The sequence below is a fragment of the Alligator mississippiensis genome, chromosome 1 (genome assembly GCF_030867095.1).
Source record: "Alligator mississippiensis isolate rAllMis1 chromosome 1, rAllMis1, whole genome shotgun sequence".
NCBI classification, from domain to species: Eukaryota; Metazoa; Chordata; order Crocodylia; family Alligatoridae; genus Alligator; species Alligator mississippiensis.
The window spans coordinates 79,719,067-79,733,554 of NC_081824.1; the positions used below are offsets into that span (position 1 = coordinate 79,719,067).

The 14,488-nt window shown below is 45.0% G+C and overlaps 1 long non-coding RNA gene across 2 annotated transcripts in view; it reads left to right on the forward strand.

The window, feature by feature from the left end:
- Positions 1-1,487: 1,487 nt before the first annotated feature.
- LOC109285427 (uncharacterized) overlaps positions 1,488-14,488 on the forward strand; it is a 48,267-nt gene continuing 35,266 nt past the window's right edge. For both annotated transcript variants that reach the window (XR_002093164.2, XR_002093163.2), the window contains exons 1-2: positions 1,488-1,565; positions 1,709-1,911. This is a non-coding gene — a long non-coding RNA (uncharacterized LOC109285427). The remainder of the gene's footprint in view (positions 1,566-1,708; positions 1,912-14,488) is intronic.

Below are 14,488 nucleotides of genomic sequence, written 5' to 3' on the forward strand. Positions count from 1 at the left end.
CATCCAGCAAGTTTTCACCATTGATCCACTGAGGTCAGTGGACACATTCATACACAAACATACCTTCATCAGTGAGTTTTGAATAAAATTATACCACATGCACACACAAAAATTATGAAAATTTAATCAAATTGAGGAAAAAATATTCAGCAACCTCTTGTCACAAACCCCACCAAATCTTGGGTTGGAGGTGTTTTGTCAGGTGTTATGTGGATTTTCTTGTGTGTTTTTTTTTTTTTTAATGATATGGCACGTGTGGTTTTGTTGCACAGCCAATTTTATGCTATATCCATTTGTCACTTTAATCACTCTGTTAGGCTCTCTGTATAACCTTTATGGTTTTGGACATGGTTTAGTCAAAAGAACTGAGGGATCCATATTTAAGGAAAAGGTAGTAGGCAAAACTGCTAAGTATCTGCCATTGTGTTCTAGGGTATAATGGACTGGGTCATGAGCACTCTGACCTAGTGCTTAGGCAACCAGTGAAGGACTGGAGACAGAGGCAGTGTCTAAAACACAGACCCAATTCAGGGTCAGGAAACAGATACCAAGTTACCAGAACCAGGGAAAATCCAAGTCCAAATCACAAACTGAGTCAAAATTCAGGAGTCAGGTGATGAATTACCAAATCCAAGGAAAATCCCAGAAACCAGAGTTCAGGAACAGAGTGATAAGGGCCAGAAAACCAAAAAACAAGGCCAGTTGGAGTCATTACCTGGGTTAGGGCTGCCAGTAAATGCCCCAGGAAGGTGTGGTCCACTAGGCAATTAGCCCAAGCTAGAATGCCTGTTAAGGCCCCTGACATAGGACAAGGACAGTTGCTACACACAACTGCAGACAGAAGGAGCCATTATTGGGACTGGCACACAACATATTGTCTGCTTGTAAAGCCCCTCAGTAGCAAAGGTACCTGAGAAAAATAGCCCATTAGCCAGAGTGATGCCATATGTCCCTGAGAGATAAATTTGTGGAGGATTTTAAGGCAATGAGGACTCATAGTAGAGGTGATATATTTTATTAGTCCAAGATTTTTGCAAAAAAATTCTTTAATTGCAAGCTTTCAGGAACAAACAGCCTTCATCAGGCATTGGAGAAAAGATTTTAAAAGTTTTCCTGGGTAGAAATGAAAGTTCATATTTCATAGGATTTCACAGAGGAGTCAATAGATGGAAAAGTCCTCTGGGCAGTCAATTCATAGCTGGTATGAAGCCTCTCACCTCCTGTAAGAATCTGTGATGATGCAAATTACCTTGAAACAAAGGCAGGAGCAGGATCTCAGGTTTCAGGTGGTCACAGTTGCTTCCTGCTTGGGAAAATATGAAGATTTCATTTAAAAAAAATGAGGATTTTAACACTCATGAGGAATTGGGACAGGCCTGATTGTGGGAGGTGGTGAGAGGAGAGAGGGGAATTTTAATCCAAAGGAATTGTCCAAGGCTGGGGTCAGAGAGTGGGGGCAGAGTCCAGGTCCCCTGCAGTTGGGGCTAGCAGAATCCGCAAGAAAGCTTCTCTCTGAAACTACTGGCAGGTCTCTTTGAAGGACTAGGTGACAGTTGTGTAAGAAAGTAAGAAACTTTACTTGTCTTTTTGTTCTGGGTTCAAACTTATTGCTTGTATTATTCTTTCTCTTGTATGATAAATCCTTTTTTTGCTTTGTCTCCTTACTGAATCCCTGTGGTAAAAAGTGATCTCTGGGTGACTATTTCAGGCTGATGCTGTCTGTGGGAGGGAAGACATCTTTCACAACTCAAAGGGAAGCCACCTGGAGCTGCCAGAGATTCCATGGAGGCCCCGTATAAGGGCACTGGAGTGGAGGCTTCCTGGGATGAGGCAAACCCAGGGAAAACATTGGTCTGTGCTTTGGGATGAGCAGCAGGACAGCAAGAAAAAATTCAGGACTCCAGGGCTATTGTGAGTACTGGTTTCTGACACAGATATTCATGTTTATTTTCTAGGTTACCTTAGAAATCACAAATGATCATTGAAACTTTCATAAAATAATATTGTTGTAAGAGCTCTCTTGTAAGAGTTATTTTATAAGATGTCAGCTAAGACCTTTTGACTTATTTCCTACTCAGACTTCATAAAGACATTCTAAAGACCTGTACTTTTTGTGTTTACAATATTTAAAAGATTTTTTTTTTCCTTGAGTTCAGCCTCATTGTAAGTTTCTAAACCCTAGTGTCATATAATTGACTTTGGGTTAATGCTTGTTCTCTGCAGTATATCAGAGTATGCAGAGATCCATGGGTGTTCTCTATTTCAAAACACTCAAGCATGGAAACATGAACTCTTGAGCATTAAACATTTGATCAATATGAGAGTTGCAGTGAAGAAAGTAGTGTTAAAAGTTTATTCATTCACTGCACTCTTTAGAGATGATTAACTGTCTGTATTATATTAAAGCAAACCCAAAGCCATCTGCCAAAGGCGATTGTGTCCAAGCACTGAAACCATTTCATGTGAAAACTCATTTTCAAGCTCCTAATTATTTTTCATTATAGTGGCAGTGTGGAATAGATTGGAATTGGACAGTAATTGCCAGGTCTGAGCAGTGTGGACCATTGCAATGTATCAGTTTAGATGAAGTGTGACAAGGATACATCTAGCTACTATATAACTTCCATTAAGCAACTTCCCTGTCCCTGATCATGTAACACTTCATAGAATGTGGTCAGCACAAGGTCATAATAATGGCTTTCTGTCTGACTTCAAGTATTTTGTACAAGCGCAAGCTGTTAACCCCCTCTGTTAGCATTGTTCTAACAATGTCCAGTTATTACAGTTGTCACGGATATTTACAGTATTTCTGCAGAAGGGACAGAAAAATTTTAGAAGGTTTCAGCTTAATATATATATATATGGTTAATATATATATAGCAGTTAATCATATATATAGTCTCTCTCTCTCTTTTTCGTGTTGCACAACATTAGCATGTTCCAAAAGGGAAAACAAATTACTATCAATATAGCAACATTTATTTCTGAATCTGGCTACAACATTTTATAGTCTGTCCCCCAAAAATAAATTGAAAGAATAAATGATTTTAGGTTAAAATGTACAGAAGAATCTATGCAGCAGTAGTCTTTAATCTTATATATCTCACTCTTTTTGCTGACTCTACTCCTTTATAAAGACCCTTAAGACTTGATCCAAATCTTGTTAAAGTCAATGGGGTGCGGGGGAGGGGGTAGCAGGGAACTTCCTTGACTTCTGAGGACTTTGGAATCAGGGCCTACATCTCCTTTATTTTTTGACTAGTGTTTCTCATTTTCCATTTTTATTTTCCTCCCAGGTGTTAGACTGTCTCTAAGACAACCTCTACTTGCATATCTCTATTGCATAGAACTCTGGTCCTTACCCTTTTGCTATTTTTACATGGACCCTTTAGACATAGGTATTACACCGTCTAGTTGCTGTTACTTCTGTGGCATCATTCCTGGTGCACATAGATTTGCATTTTCAAAAGCATGTTCTAATTTGGGGTAATTCAGTTTCTAGGTGCTTTCCATGTGGAGTTGAAAAGGTATCCACAAGCTGAAGCACCCCAAATAACTTTTTAAAATGGTTTCCTTATTACCTTATCATAGGACATTTTGGTTTTATTATCACAGTTTAAACAGGGCATTTTGCAAAAGTTCTGTTGAAAATAATCTTGGATATATTGTTTTCATGGAATGCAATCTCCTTCCCCCACTTACCCAACCCCCCACATGACACTTTCTTTTCATGGCAGAAATTCAAGCACATGAAGTTAATTTCCAATACCTAAGCCTAAAACTCATCTTATCTGGGTTGTTTTTTTTTTTCTTTTATGTGGAATGCTTCTTCACCTAATGAAAATTTGTGCCCAGTATTTCTGTAACATGAAAAGGAAATTGTACTACATTATCAAACATGTCATAACACTGGTTTGGATATTTCTCAGAGGAATACTATGCTATACAAATATACTCTTATGTTAGAGTAAGTGTGTTTTCATCACCTAATACTTGCTATTTCAGCACTTGAAAAGCTATACAGAATACTATTGCAATCATAGTTTATTGATTTTTACCTGAAATTTGTGATTACTACTATTTAGAAAAGATTTTCTAAATAGTAGTAATCACAAATTTCAGGGATTAGTTATATAACAGTTTTTCAATACCATTCACAATAACAAAATAAAAAGGAGAGACAAAAGATACAATTAATGAAGTTATCTGTCATCAGTGAACCTGTAAATTGGAAATACTTAACATGTTTCAGAAGGTATAGCATTCATAATATTATATTCTAAAATTAATAATTTAATTTATTTTTCATCTCTCAAAGCTGTGCCAATTAATTTAACTATTCTAATTATTTCAGAAAGTCATTTTGATAGAGGTTGAATTTAGTAAAATAATATTTGATTAATAAAATATCAAAAGAATTATTATGTATGCACTACTGTATTTATTTAGAAATATTTTGAAGAAACAAAGGTCACAATTATTAATAAAGATGAAAAAGTATTATCTTTACAATCAAAATGACCCATTATAGAAAGGTCACTTTTAGAATGGTCATTGCAGAAGTAGCCTTTGTTTGTTTTATTGTAGAAATTGTTCTTATAGTATATATTGGAATATGTTCTCTAGCAAACATGTTTATTCTTTGAGTATGCTAATGGGGCTCTCTTGAGTATTTTACACACACTTGTGAGTACACACGCACAATCACTTTTCATGTATGAGGTGTATCTGTTTTAGTTATTCTTTGGGTACTTTCTTCTGCCATTGGAACAAATCACCTATAATAAGATTCTGTAGCATATGGCTGAATGTTACAAGGCATCCTTTTTATTTACTAGTACTCCCTATTAGAAATTAAAGTTTGTATTATACTGAATGCCAGGAATAATGCAAATCAGGAATTCTGTTCACTGGAAAAAGATCCCAGTCTTCTATGTCATGAAAATAAAATGACTGTCATACTTACCTGGCTGATTCAGTCCAAATTACAAAAAAAAACCCTTTTCTTCCCCCCCCCCCCCCCCCCCCCCCCTTCCTGGTAACATAATGTGGCATTCAGGAAACATGATCATTTTGAGAGAATTCAATTTTGGGGATGGTATGCAGACCCACACTGAGTAAAATACAACACTCCCATTGACTTCAGTAGGACTAGGGTTTGTCCTGGGTGCAAAGAGGCTTGATCATTGTGGAACAGATGAATGTCCCACTTCTTCTAGGTACAGACATTCAAAAAGCCTGAGGTGGAATCGATCAACCCTATGCATGTTTCTGTAAGTAGAGTAGATTGGATTGGGAGCAAACAAAACACATGTTCACCCTTTTGTCAGGGAGCAAGCAGGCTACCTGTGCTGGCCAAGGCCAGGAGGTTGGGGATGCTCCTGCATGCCTCCCAGCAGCTGGAGACTGCAGAAGGCAACTGAGCACAGCAAAGAGGTGCCATCCCACCCCTCAATTGGCTGCTGGGCATAGGAGATTGAACCCCCAATACACTGCTGTCACCGTGTACCCTCCTGGTACCCAGACCTAGGTTTCTAGTGGAGCCTCAGATCAGGTCACCATGGAGAGCCTCTGCTTGCTGCCACCACCTAGGCTGCTGGCCATGCCATGGTGACCTGCTCTAGGGCTCTCCTGGAAACCCAGGGCTGGGCATAGGAGAGAGTCCTCAGTGACAGCAAAGGTTTGGGGGAGTACTCACCCATGCCCAGCAGCCAATCAGGGAAGCCCTGGGCACTCCGCCAAGGGAAGGATCAAGTCCCTTGGAACTCAAGTAAATGGCAGACTGTGTCAGGAGGCCAGGGACTACCCCTTTTCCCACTGCCCAGCAAAAGCCTCCTGACTTGCTGGGCACATCCTGCCACTGGCTGCCACTGGTTGCTGAGCTCCAAGGGCCCAATCCTTTCTTTTGTGGAACACCCCTATCCTTGCTGCCCAGAGTGAGCCTCTTGCCCCTCACCAACTGCTTGCAGCTGACAGCTGGCAGGAGGCAGGAGGTAGGGATGGGGAGAGTCTGTGCTGGCTGGTTCTTTGACAGCCTGGATGCAAGGCTCACGGAGCACTTGGCCAGAGCAGCCAAGTGCTGGGCAAGAGCTAACATATTTCCCCATGAAGAGGGGCTAGCAGGGAAGGCTGCACAGGCACCTGTAATGCCAGCAGACAGCAATCCAACATGAATCGAGAGGGGATCTTATACAGAAATTCAATGCACCAGGCTAACCTCAATCAATTAATTGTGAGTGTGCATTGATCTAGGTCTATCTTAGACTGGATTACAACATTTTTTAGCTAGTCTATGTGCACCTAACTTCTGTTCTGTTACGAGCATAGACTGTTTTTTGGTCATTTATACTGGATTAGGTATAATGTCTGTACCTGGCCATGTCTGACAAAACCCAAACATGGATGCCTCAGATACATAGTGGGACCTAAAAACTATCACCATTAAAGTATCTAGTGCTATATGTTGCTATATTATGAAAAGGGGATTCAGTTATGATGCCAGCTGATATTTACGCTGTTCCAGGAAGAATGATTGCCTTTGAAACTTCCTTACCAGTCCTGTAGCTTATTCCTAAACTCTTTAGTGTCTCTTTCTTTTGGGATCTTAGTAAAAGGGGAGAAATAACATAGAACTGGACAATCAATTAGTAGAGCTGAAGAATCACTATGTTTTTATTCTTAAGGATCTTAATGTTGCTAAGCATGCATTTGCATTGTTTCAAAACTGCTTAAGAAAGTTCTTACTTCTTATTCACTGCTAGCATGAAAATGTCTAACACTAATTCTCTTGCTCCCTGTTTTTAATATAATATTTCTGAAGTGTTCTTTCTAAATTAAGGTTTAGGATAAATGGCATTTCACATACAATACATAAATGCTGACTGGCACTTTTTAAATGACTGTCTGACTTAGAAATAATTATTTTACCACACAGTGGATACATCTACACATGCGCTTTACCATGGAGTAGGCTAATTAGCTCCGCAGTAAAGCATCACTGTCTACACATTTGCTTGTATAAGGGTGTTTCACCATAAGATAGCACTGTCAGGAACTGTATTATCTTATGGTGGAGGAATCAAGTGCAATGAAAGGCAGGTGTAGATGGTGACAAGGGTGGGCTGGGGCACGAGGGTGCTGAAGTGTGGGGGTTGCCCGCTGCAAAGCTCCACACTTCATCACTTTTGTGCCTCAGCCAGCCCCTCCAGCCTGACACCACCACCTGAAGCCACTGGCTGAAACCCGGAGTCTGATGTCAGCCCAGGGTTTCTCCATTCTGGCTCAAAGTGCTGTGGTCCCAGATGCACGTGTAGATGCTGCACCCAAGAGTAGCTGATTCTGGCTCAAACTGCTCCAGAGTTTTACTGCATTGCATTGCATTAATTTCAAGTGTAGATGTACCTTGTGAGTACCATACTTATTAGCAATTCTGTAACTCAAAGTATTTTACCTATAAAATCTAATATATTTGTAGGATTGTTTTGAACAGAATTTTTGCCTTCATAAAGCTATTCTTCTGAATTATTAACTTAATTAAAATGGACAATCTGAGAATAACTGGGAGGGATAAAGTAATTAAGATAATTTAGGTGTGTAGTTCACAGAAACAGTTTCCTTGCTTCCTTGTTTATTTTGAAAGTGCATAAGTGATTGAATATGATTGCTAAATATCTCTTAACTAGTAGTATACAGGTCTTCAATTTACAGTATAAAAGAAGCTTATATCAAAAGATGTATAATACCTATTTTAAGAACGGTTCAAATCCTGCCTTCTGTTTGCAGAAAATTTACTGAACTCACTGGTTGATCGGGGTAAAGAAGTTGTGTAGTATTAGTTGTTTTACTCAGCCCTGGCCACATGTACATGAGCCACTGGTTATGCAGTAGCTTAAGACTACCGCGCAGTAACATTGTATGGCATTAACCGTGACATGAAACTACTGTGCAGTAGTCTCAGGTTACTGAGCAGTCATTTAATACTTGCTTATAAGAGTGCTAAATGACTGCACAGTCAGCTTTTCATGTAGATGTGGCCACTGTTATCCATCATGTCATTCAAAGATCTAAATACAATATTATATATAACCCGGGTACACCCAAGGGTGTGCCCCATTCTCAACTGGATGGGATAGGTAGGCACGAGTGGGTGCTATGAGAGGGATGCCAGAATTTCAAGCAGATCCCTCTTTCCTCTATAGAGTTAGTCCAAGCCCAAAGTTCTTAACTATATACAGTGTATTTAGTTATAATATACATAATCATAAAACTAAATATCATATACATATATTTACACAGTGAACATTAACCAAGAACCAAGGTCAAACCCTAAATAACACCTATTCCTTAATATAGGCCCTGGCCCATGGCAAGAGATAGTCCTCCTTCAAATGGGGTCCCTTGGAGGTGTCCAGGAAGCACCAGGGGCCTCTCCCCTTAGGGCTCAGACTAGGCGGATGGGCTGCTCACCCAGCTCCTTCTCTGGTTTTGCCCGCCCCAAATGTCTTACCCCTGTGGGACCCAAGGGCCCAATGACTCACGCTCCCTCAGGTGATGGGCACTGTGAGCTCAGCTCCTCTCAGCTGCTGCACCACAGCTGCTGGCTCCTGGGTATTGGATCTCACACTGCAGCACTACTATTTCCCCATGCCCTGGCTTGGCACTGAGGGCTTTTTTAGCACAGGCTATGGCCAGCCATCCTTACACTGGGTGGCTAACCCAAACAGCCTCCGCTGCTCCCTGGCTCTGCTCCCTCGTGCGCCGCTTGTACACCTCCCTGCCTGCTAAGGTTACTCACAATGATGCCTGAGTTGCCCTGCCATGGCGTCCAAGGCTCGGGCCCATGAGCCACCCTGTGCACCGTGGGGCCTGCTGGTCCTCTGGGGTTGCAGGCTTGAGCTGCCACTTGCAGCTCTCAAAGCCTCAGCTCTATTCACTGAACCATGCACTGTGATGGGCCTGAGAAGTCTCACACCACTCCCAAGGCTGGGTCTCCGTGCACCTTCCCTGTGCGCCATCAACAGCCTGAGTGGTCTTTCACTGCTTCCAAGGCTGCTTCTCCAATGGTAGCTTCAGGAGCCTTGGGCCTATTGTCCGCTGAGGGAGAGCTCCCCAGCTTTTCTTGGCTCCACTGTTCTTGAATCCCTTACTGCATCTGCCCCTCATGCTGGGCACACAGCTCCTTTTATATAATTCAGGACTCTGCCCCTGAAGTCTTCCGGACTTGACAGTTTACAGTCTTCAATCAGGTCCAGGGGAGCTCTTCTCTTCTCCCCTCCCCCTCCCCCTCCCCTCAGGAAAGAGGCATGACTTTATTTCTCTTGCTGCCTCCTGATTGGTTGATGGGTTCCACCAATCAAAACAGCAGGATCTCAAGCCAGGACCTCAACCCAAGCTCTGAAAGGTGAGCCTGCTACATACCCAGAGGAGGAGGCGAAGAGTGCTCGTCATAGGCGACTCCATCCTGAGAGGCATGGAAGGGCCCATCTGCCGCCAGGACCCCTCAGCACGAGAAGTATACTGCCTCCCTGGAGCAAAGATTCAGGATGTGACGGAGGTAATCCAGGCCAGGATCAAGCCCACCGATTACTACCCCATGGTCCTAGTCCATGTGGGTACTAAGGATGCGGCCAGGAGAACCCCAGATCACCTGATGGCAGACTACAGTGCTCTGGGCGTTGTGCTGAAGGAGTTCGGTGCACAGGTGGTATTCTCTTCCATCCTACCAGTGAACGGACGCGGAAGACGGCATGAGAACTGCATCCGAGAGACCACCTGGTGGCTTCAGCAGTGGTGTCTCGAGGCAGGCTTCGGCTTCCTGGACAACGACACACACATCACGACGAGGGACATGCTCAGCTGGGATGGGCTTCACCTGTCCCCCAAAGGTACGCGTGTGTTTTCTTCTAGGTTGGCGGATCTCCTCCGGCGGGCTTTAAACTAGGCTTGTCGGGGGGAGGGGAAGATGTGGGCGGGGGAAGCTGTGGACCACCAAACCATGTGGCACCCACAAGGACAGCCCAGCCTGAAGAAAGAGAACATTGGGAACCTGAAAGCCATGGGGAGGCCAGCACTACGACACAGGTAAGAAATGAGAAGGTAAGAATCAAAGGGCCCCTTGGGACTCGGAGTGGGGGGGCAGCAAAGGCACCAGTCGCAGGGCTCAAGTGCCTATATACTAATGCTAGGAGCAAGGGAAACAAGCAGGATGAACTAGCGCTCCTGCTTGCACTAAACACCTGTGACTTAGTGGGGCTAACGGAAACCTGGTGGGATTCATCCCATGACTGGGCGGTACATATTGAGGGCTATAGATTGTACAGAAAGGACAGGGTGGGGAAGAAAGGGGGGGGGTTGCGCTCTATGTCAGTGAGCAATATACATCAACCCTCATCAAGACGGAATCCAAGGATGAGGAAGTAGAAGGATTGTGGGTTAGACTACATGGGGGGCAAAGAGAAAGGGATTGGTGGTAGGGGTCTGCTACAGACCCCCACATCAAGGGGAAGAAAGAGATTCGGGACTCCTGAGGCAACTCTCGGAGACCATAAAAGCTAAAGAGGCGGTAGTCATGGGGGACCTAAACTACCCGGACATCTGTTGGGAGACGCAGATGGCAAAGTCCCACCGCTCACGCAGGTTTCTAACCTGTGTACAGGACCTCCACCTGACACAGGAGGTACACGGTCCCACTAGGGGGAATGCCATTCTGGATCTGGTAATGGCAACGGGGGATGACATGGTAGGGGACCTCCAGATCGGTAGCCATCTGGGGGACAGTGATCACCTAATAATAGAATTCACCATAAGACGGCGAGTGGGTAAGGTAACTAGTAGCGTGAAAGTGCTAGACTTTAGGAAAGCTGATCTCAATGAACTCAGGCGATTAGTCAAGGACGCACTGCAGAGTAGGAGTTTTGAAGTGATGGGAGCCCAAGAAGGGTGGCTGTGCCTTAAGGAAACGATCCTTCGGGCACAAAGCAAGACGATCCCCGAGCGAGGCAAAAGAGGGAAAGGGGCCAGGAGGCTTCCCTGACTGACCAGAGAAATCCAGAGCAGCCTAAGGGACAAAAGGGGAGCACATAAAAAGTGGAAACAGGAAGAGATCACCAAAGATGAATATACCTCCTCTGCTCGTGCTTGTAGGGAGGCAGTTAGACGGGCCAAAGCTACCATGGAGCTGAGGATGGCAACCCAAGTAAAAGACAACAAGAAATTGTTTTTTAGATATATAGGGAGTAAAAGGAAGGCCCAGGGAGGAATAGGACCCCTGCTAAATGGGCAGAAACAATTGGTGACAGACAGGGGGGACAAGCCTGAACTCCTCAATAAGTTCTTTGCCTCAGTGTTCCTAAGTGAGGGGCACGACAAGTCTCTCACTGGGGTTGTAGAGAGGCAGCAGCAAGGTGCCAGACTTCCATGCGTAGACTCTGAGATGGTGCAGAGTCACTTGGAAGAACTGGATGCCTTTAAGTCAGCAGGTCCGGATGAGCTCCATCCAAGGGTGCTGAAGGCACTGGCCGACATCATTGCAGAGCCACTGGCGGGAATATTTGAACGCTCGTGGTGCACGGGCCAAGTCCCGGAGGACTGGAAAAGGGCCAACATGGTCCCCATTTTCAAAAAGGGGAGGAAGGAGGACCCGGGCAACTATAGGCCAGTCAGTCTCACCTCCATCCTTGGCAAAGTCTTTGAAAAAATTATCTAGTTTCACATTTGTGAGAGCCCGGCAGGACAAATTATGCTGAGGGGAAATCAGCACAGGTTCGCGGGAGGCAGATCGTGCCTGACCAATCTAGTTTCTTTTTATGACCAGGTTACGAAACGCCTGGACACAGGAGGAGGGGTGGATGTCGTATACTTAGACTTCAGGAAGGCCTTCGATACGGTATCCCACCCCATACTGGTGAACAAGTTAAGAGGCTGTGATGTGGATGACTACACAGTCCGGTGGGTGGCAAATTGGCTGGAGGGTCTCACCCAGAGAGTCGTGGTGGATGGGTCGGTTTCAACCTGGAAGGGTGTGGGCAGTGGGGTCCCGCAGGGTTCGGTCCTTGAACCGATACTCTTTAATGTCTTCATCAGTGACTTGGACGAGGGAGTGAAATGTACTCTGTCCAAGTTTGCAGATGACACAAAGCTATGGGGAGATGTAGACACGCCAGAGGGCAGGGAACAGCTGCAAGCAGATCTGGACAGGTTGGACAAGTGGGCAGAAAACAACAGAATGCACCTAGGGAGGAAAAATGTCCAGCACACCTACAGCCTAGGAAATGACCTGCTGGGTGGCACAGAAGTGGAAAGGGATCTTGGAGTCCTAGTGGACTCCAAGATGAACATGAGTCGGCAGTGTGACGAAGCCATCAAAAAAGCCAATGGCACTTTATTGTGCATCAGCAGATGCATGACGAATAGGTCCAAGGAGGTGATACTTCCCCTCTATCGGGGGCTGGTCAGACTGCAGTTGGAGTACTGCGTGCAATTCTGGGTGCCACACTTCAAGAGAGATGTGGATAACCTGGAGAGGGTCCAGAGAAGGGCCGCTCGTATGGTTAAGGGCTTGCAGACCAAGCCCTACGAGGAGAGACTAGAGAAACTGGATCTTTTCAGCCTCCACAAGAGAAGGTTGAGAGGCGACCTTGTGGCCGCCTATAAGTTCATCACAGGGGCACAGAAGGGAATTGGTGAGTATTTATTCACCATGGCGCCCCTGGGGGTTACAAGAAATAATGGCCACAAGCTAGCAGAGAGCAGATTTAGATTGGACATTAGGAAGAACTTCTTCACAGTTCGAGTGGCCAGGGTCTGGAATGGGCTCCCAAGGGAGGTGGTGCTCTCCCCTACCCTGGGGGTCTTCAAGAGGAGGTTAGATGAGCATCTAGCTGTGGTCATCTAGACCCAGCACTCTTTCCTGCTTATGCAAGGGGTTGGACTCGATGATCTATTGAGGTCCCTTCTGACCCTAACATCTATGAATCTATGAATCTATGAATATATATTCCTGAGCAGTAACCAGAGAGCCTTCTTCTAGGATAAGCAGCTCAGATGGGAAACTACCTAGAAGAGGCTTTTCTGTGCTAGTGACTCAGGGGCTGCGTCCCGATGAGTGCATACATAAAGGGTTGAATGGTTCCTGTGGGACAGAAACTGGCAGCACATATTTGTGCTGCTGCCTTTGTCCTAGGGCATGACCCTGCATGTGCACTCCAGCAAGCAACAAAATTACCCAGGTAGGGTAGGGGAGACTGAGGCCAACACCTGTGAAGGCCCCAGCAGCCTTATCTAGGGTCCTGTGGGACTCCCAGGGGAGAAGTGGCACTGAGCCAGCTGCTCAGAGCCTGACCAGCAGCCAGTGTGTGGCTCTGGCTGGGTATGCTTCATGTCTGGCAGTGTACATTGCTGCTGCATGTGCCTCACTACATTTTTAGCATTGTTTTATTTTTATACTGAATTAGTAGCATGGCAAACAGGCACACGTGCACCATGTGCAGTTTCTGGTACCTCAAAAGGGTTTGTGGTGCTGCAAACCACACTTGCGCAGTTGTTGGGATGTACCCAGGGTAGCTGACTGGTGCTAGAACATTAGCTTATTGCCTGGTATATGTATTTTCATGGTTGCCCCCCCTTCCCGCCATGGTATGCATTTTCTTTTCTCTTCTTCCCCCCTTTGGAGTGACTGAATTGCAGGGCTTGTTCTGGATGGGGCTGATTTGGTTAACTAAATTCTTGAGCTAAGCTAGCTTTATAAAAAGGGAGACCCTAGAAAACAGATGGCAGTGAACAGAGGGAGTTTGCCCAGGAAGTTCACCATAGAAGGGAGCCAGGGAGCAGAAGACTCTGTGCAGGTGTGTGAGATCATGTATAAAGGTCTACATGTGGGTGTTTGGAGTGCAGGTTCTTGTGGTATGGATTTTTCCCCTTCCACTCCCCTCTTTTTTTTTTTCTTCTGGAGAAAATTCTAAGTTTTGAAGCATAGGTATCCATGCTGCATTGCATCAGGGAACAGGAACATTACTTGGACAAGATTTATGAGAGGCTGGTACTGGAGAGGCCAAAAGGCAATGAAGAGAAGTAGCAGCATGTGACTACTCAAAGAAGGAAGGTAGCCAAAACTGAAGCAGGTCTGACTGAAGTCAGTGATCCCCTTCAAGCACTCTGTGATGGAACTGCTGAGGAAAAAGCAGAGGAGAGGACATCTGCAGTCAGAGGACAGAGGAGTCAGTAGCCTTGAGAGAAGGAAGTGCAAGGCCCCAATGACAGGGACTATAGGAACACTGCTCCAAGAAGGAAAGGAAGAGTGGTGATGTTTAGTGACACCCTCCTGCAAGGGACAGAGGCACCAATTATTCACCCCAATTTGGGGGCCCAGAAGGTGTGCTACCTGCCTGAAGCCTAAGTTCAGAACATCACAGAGAAATTGCCAAAGCTTATCCATCCTTTGGATCACTACCCCTTCCTGCTTGTCCATGTAGGCACCAACGGTACTGACAGG